The sequence below is a fragment of the Hyaena hyaena genome, unplaced genomic scaffold (genome assembly GCF_003009895.1).
Source record: "Hyaena hyaena isolate Hyena2069 unplaced genomic scaffold, ASM300989v1 scaffold_3, whole genome shotgun sequence".
NCBI classification, from domain to species: domain Eukaryota; kingdom Metazoa; phylum Chordata; class Mammalia; order Carnivora; family Hyaenidae; genus Hyaena; species Hyaena hyaena.
The window spans coordinates 2,352,421-2,358,745 of NW_024080635.1; positions in this window are offsets into that span (position 1 = coordinate 2,352,421).

Sequence of the window (6,325 nt, forward strand, 5' to 3'; positions counted from 1 at the left end):
GGGAGAGGCAGCCGTACCAGCTGCGTGTCTTGAGATCCTGAACCATCACTTGTGCCCCTGGACACAGCTGTTGCCGTGGTGGGTTCTCGAAGTATTCTGCAAGTGTTCTGAACCCGGAGGAAGAAGCAATGGGGGAGAGGGCAGGATCAGGGTGGGGGAGAGAGAAAGGAGGCATCGCATCTAGAGATAGGGAGGAAAAGGAAAGCAAGTTGCAATGGTTTTTAAATTTTATAGTTACCAAAAAAATATTTTTTTCAGTTACCAGGATTTTTTTCATTTGGACAGTTGGGTGCCACCATATTCCCTATGCATCTCTGTCTGTGTGCATCTGTGAGTGTCTTTATGTGTGCATTTGCCTGTGAGCGTGTGTGTGTCTGATTGCACGTTTGTGTGTGTCCCTGTTGGGTAAGTTGGGAGATCCATGTAGGATGACTCTTCTCTGTGCCTCTTGCTAGCTCCCAGAGACGGGTTCAGGAGAAAGCCCAGGGTCTTGGCCTGAGAGCAGAGGGGGCTGGGCTTTCAGGGTGGGGTTGGAAGCTGGTGTTAGGGCTGGATGGTGCTGCTTTGCCTGGGGCCTGGAATGAGACCCTACCAGCAGCTGCAATTGTGAAGCATCTCTGGGAGAACGGAGTCTGGGGACCTATCTGGACACTAGCTGCCCCCTGGCCACTTAACCCAGTGCAAAGAGGCAGGGCCTGGCTTAGGGGAGAGAACTTCTGGCAGGACCCCTCCGTCCTCGACCCCTTCCCCCGCCCTTAAGGAGTGTACCCTCTGGAAGTGTCCCCACGCACCAGCCTCGCTCAGGACCGGGCTGGACTGGGAAGGATGGGGCTTTGGTTGGTTGGGGGCACCCCTCTTCTCTGCCCCATGAGCTCTGCTGCTGCCCTACCCGCGGCCGACAGCAGAGGGGGCCCTCGGCCTAGGGATGGAGGTCGGGGCTCGCAGGACAGGAGGAAGAGCTGGGGGCGGGGTGAGGTATGGAATTTTAGCGGGAGGGACTGGAAGAGGGGCCCGGGGTGTGGTGCGAGGGGAGGTGTGGGAAGTACGGGGAAACGAGAAGGGACCGGACGTGTGAACCGGGGAGGGGGCGGGGCGAACTTTACCGTCTCCGACCGGCTTGGCTTGTGAGCGCCGCAGCCTCCGTGCTACATGTAAATGACACAAATTACTATGCAACCTGCAGCTTGATTCTGAGTCGGCAACTTGGGTCATTTTCCTAACGCAGTTGGGGCAGGCCAAGGGGAAGACAGCTGTGAACTCCTTCCCCCCAGGCCCAGGGCTTCCTTCCAGGGAGACGGGAGAGCATTTGCTGCCTTCTCAGGTCACTCAGGGAAGGACAAGCTCTGGACTCTCGGCTGGGACTTCCTTTCGGAGAGTCAGTTTCCTCCCTGGCAGATGGGGGTGATGACGCGGCCCCATAGCACCTCACCCAGCGAAGAGGGCTAGAGGTGGACCGCGAAATCCTGCAACCTGCTTTGAGGCCGGGCGTCGGACAACACAACCTCCACCCACGTTTTGGCCCTAGTCCAAAAGCCCCTTCCTTCGCCTTTCTTTTGGCCCAGGAGGCCGGGAGCAAGGATTAGGCTAGCTGTTGCTAGGGGGCGTGGCCGGCGGTTGCTGGGCTCGAGGGACGTTACTGAGCAACGCTGGGCGGGGCTCACGTTGCTAGGCCTGAGTAGGAGTCCCCAGGGACCGGAAAGGCCACCCAGCTCCCCTCGGCTTCAGTGTAAGGCGCCCCACGAAACTGCTCTCTCGCGACTTTCTCCGGGCCTCAGCTTCCCTTGGGCTGGACGCAGTTTCTGAGGGTCCTTCCGGTTCACACCCTCCGAGACTCCGTGATCCTCTGGGCTGTGGAGCGAGGAACCCTGGGCCTTTGTGCACGTGTCTATACGCTCGCTGGTGCGGGGGGGGGGGGGGAGAGGGGGTCGCATTTGGGTTTCCATAGCAACCGCTCCTGTGTCATCCCATTTCTTCCAAAGGTTTGAGCGGTAGCGTGTACAAATTTACATATATCTGCATGTCATTAACATAGAGGCGGGGCCGGAACTTGTTTGGGCAACTATCCCTGGACAGTTCCCTTTGCTTCCTTTCTCATCCCGCCGGAGGGCCACGTGGGCAGCGCATGCGTGAGTGTTTTTTCTTGTTCCCAAAATTGGGGCGGATGGGTGATCTGCAATAGTGACCGATGGCTCGCCCCACCCCACCCCCCGCCCCGTCAAACATTAGCATGAATTCGTCCAGGTACCCTTGACCAAAGACCTTGACCAGCACCCCCAGGCAATGCCAGGCCTGGTTGGAATCCCAGTTCTGCCCTTTCCTTTCTGTGTGGCCTTGGACAAGTTTAGTTTAGTTCCCCCCTCTATGGCTTCCTTCTTTGTAAATAGGGATCTTAATCCCTAATTTATCAGGTGATGTGACTATTCAATGAGATGTCACTTTAGCAGACACTTACGCTGCTTCTGGCACACAGCAAGCCCTTAATGGTAGCTTCCACCCTCCTTCCATAGACCTCAGCTCCTCTCAGGACCCAACCAAAGCAAATCAACGTCCTCTGCAGCTCAAGACTTGACAACTAAACACCAAGAAGAACTTCCGGATGTCAGGATTCGAGGCAAAGGATGAGGACTATTGGTTTGTCTCTTTGTCCTTGGAGGCTGGAGGCCAGGTTGGTGAAGCATGGACCCCCATTCCCTACCCATCACCACAACCACACACTCATGCACACCCTTACACCCCTTTTCCTCTCAAGGACCAAGTGTTTCCAGAAACCGTGCATTTCTGTCTCAAACGTGCTGGAGCCCAATACCTCTGCAGCAGTGGCAGCTGAGTTGGAGAAGCTTAAAAACCAGAGCGAGGGAGGTGGTGACCAAGAAGGTCCCCTACAAGACCGAGATGTCCAGGGTGGATCAGGGTCTGGCCAGAGGCTGAGGGCAGAAACTTCGGGTGGAGAGTCAAACATCTGAGCCTTTACCAGAGAGAAGGCACCCCCTTGTCCTTTCTGTGCCTCAATGTCTCCACTGTGGACAATTGGGACTCCTCTGCTCAGACATGGGGCAAAAAAAAGGCAGAGGTTAGCTCGGGGTGAAGAGTCCTCACTGCTGTAGTTGTGTGGTAGTGCCATGGAGGTAGTGAGTTCCCTGTTGTCAGGGCTATGAAAGCAGAAGCTGAGCAGGACTGAGAGCATGGCTGGGAGGGAGCAGCAGATCTCCTCCTGGAATTTCTGGTTCTTGTTCGGACTCTCGTTGCTCCGTACAGCCTCTTCAAAGGCTGGAAAGTCCTCCCGCGGTCTAAATTCAGCCTTTCCTCCTCTGGCTTTCTTGCCTCCCTTTCTCCCAGAGTCTCTGTAACCTTAACAGCCTTGACTGCCAGGGTCAGAGGGGAGGCAGAGGAGGTGTTAAAGGAGGAGAGCCAGTTCCACTCTGTGTTGGTCTCTTAGTTCTCAATTAGGTTCAGATAATTAAGATAAATGAGGTTGGCTCCTCTCCTGGGTAGACGAAGTTTGTTGGTGTTGGAGAGGGAGTGTAGGAGCTGGATTCTGATTGGTTGGTTGGCTTCCTGGAGGAGGTAGGATTACATAGGGGCTATACCCTACAGTTGTCACTCTGACCACTGTACGTGAGACTGCTGTCTGCCTGTGGTTGGCAGTGGGCCAACTCCTTCCCTTGCAGCCACCTGCGCTCCATAGGTAAGGGTTCCAGGGACAGGCTGAGAGCCTGGCAGTGCCCGGCTGGCCCGCTTGTGTCCCACTCTGGGGGCCAATTAAGTCTCCATCCCTAGCCGCGCCGATTAACAGTTAATAAGGCAGCAAACACCTGCAGCTACGGAGGCGAATTAAGAGCAACAGTCGGCATAATACACAACCCGATAAGTGAGCAATTAACAACCAGAGAAAGATTAATAGAAGCAATTACATCCTACTCGGAGCTCTGTAAATACGACTGTCAATGGCTGAGGGATTCAGTCCAGTCCCGCCCAGCCCCACCCCAGGCCACAGCTTCTGCAGGGAGGGGAGCCAGCCCAGCCAGCCTGTGGACTCCGGACCCCGGAGCCATAGGCACACGAGAAATGCACATATGTGCCAACATGCACATGGGCATATACAGACATACGTGTGTGGAGAGATGGTCCACAAGATGCAGGCACACGACACAGAAGTCCCCTACTGTCATCCACACTCACAAAAATGTGTACACAGAGATACACATAAGTTCTGCCAGAAATACACAGAGATCCAGAAAAATACCCAGAAAGAGACACTTGCGTATTTTACACAGAGCCGGAGCCACATAGACTACAAGACACACAGTGACACATGTACAAATTTGGACACATAGATAGACACAGCTACCTACTCATGGAGTCCCCGATATGTGTGGCCCTCCTTTGATGCCCACCTTGCAAAGGGTCATCCACAGAGAGCTGCAGCAGGAAATCGGACTGAGCACTGGAACAAGGGTGGGACGGGACAGAATGTGTGTGAACACACACACACGCAAGCATGTCTGCAAGCATGTAATAAGCGTGCATGTCCTTGCAACTCATGGCCATGTTCGTGTGTGTAAACAGGCATGCACCTTATATCTGTGTGCCTATATGAACGTTTGTGTGTCGTGGGTATATGTACATCTGCTGTGTCCCGTGGATCCGTGACTGTCACGTGGGCTTCTGGTTCACATGTGAACCTGTGCCAGTGTTCATGTCTGGGTAACTGTGTCACTACTTCAGAGTGGCTTTATGTGTGTCCTCTCTGAGCTGTGGCAGGTGAGGGGCTGTCCCCATGGGATGTTCCCCAGGGAGCCTGGGAGCTCTGATGGTACCTGAAACCCGGACCTACCTCTAGGAAACAGGGCTCTAGGACTCCTAGGGCTGACTCCCTTTCCCTTACGGGGACTTCTATCTAGCCCATCTAGCAGGACTCAGCACCATTGGGCCACCCAGGTGGAGGAAGAGAAATGAGCATTGTTTCTAAAGAAATGGACTTGGAGGTTAACTTCTCTCGATTGAAAGCTAAGAATAGGTACCTTCCTCTCAAGGCCATTGCTCCTGTCCCCACCAGACCCTCCCCTCCCCCCGCCTGGAAGCTTCCATCCAATGGAAAACCTACAGAGCCAAGACCCAAACACTTAGCCCCTATTTTGGGACATACGTCGTCATACACAGAAAGCAGCCCACAAAGATCCAGTCATGTGGCCACACAGACATAGACAGTCATGAATGCAAACATAAAATCCTACCCACAATCACACCCAGTCCTAGCTGCCCACACAAAGGGTCGCCGCACACGAAATCACACGCATATGGGAGCACATGTAGCAACACTCACACACACCTGCACTCCCACGTGCCCCTATGCCCATTACTCTTTGAGACGAGCCCAGTGTCAAGCTGGAGGGCCCAGGGGGCATCCTGTGATAGGTTCCCTTCATCTCCTCCAGTAGCAGCCTGGCCAGATGGTGGAGACCACCAGGCCCCAGGAGAGCTTTCTATCGCCACCCCGCCAGCTGACAGGCGGGTGCACTGAGGCCTGGCTCAGCCAGAGAGGGGCAGGGGTGGCAATAAGGAGGTAATGAAGCTCACCAGCACCCTCTGCACCCCGCACCCCAGGCCTGATACCCCAGGGCCTTTCATCGTTGGGCAGGGAGGAGCTTCTGAGCAAGGACCCACAGACACAGAGATGTGTGGATTCGTACAGAGCCGCCCCCACCCACTCAGGCTTCCGCAGGACACAGAAGGACCCAGACACAGGCAGACACCCCCTCTAGCACCCACAGGTACAGCTGCCCCGTCCCCAGGCAGGAGCCCCTCACCAAAGCCAGGGCTGACTTTGCAGAAAGCCTGGCCAGGCCTCTAACCCCCGCCGCCCCCTCCCTCCCCCGCTGCCTCCTACCATCTAATGATAGCAAACAAGAAACAGATCTGTGGGCCCCCCAAAGCCAAAGCATCTGCTGTAGATCTGTCCTTCTGTCTGTAAATCCAGCCTTCTTTTCACTTTTCGTCATTCGATTTGTTTTCCTTCATTCACTCAACCAATGTTCACTCATTCATTCAGCCAGTAAGGCATTAAACGAACCATTATATTCAGTCCAGTGACCTAGCTGTCCTCCTGGCATCTGGCATCCTGGCCTGGGGGTGTGGTAGCTGGGGAGGGAAACAGGAGGCAGCCTGGGCTCAGAGGGATGGGGAGGGGAGTGGAAGGATGTCCCCATCCCCTGCTTTCTCGGTCGCTCAAAGTGAAAGAAAAGGTGCTTCTTTTGCAGCCGGAGGGGAAAAAACGCCAAGTCCCAGGATAATATAGATAATAATAGTGAACACTTACAAGCCCTTA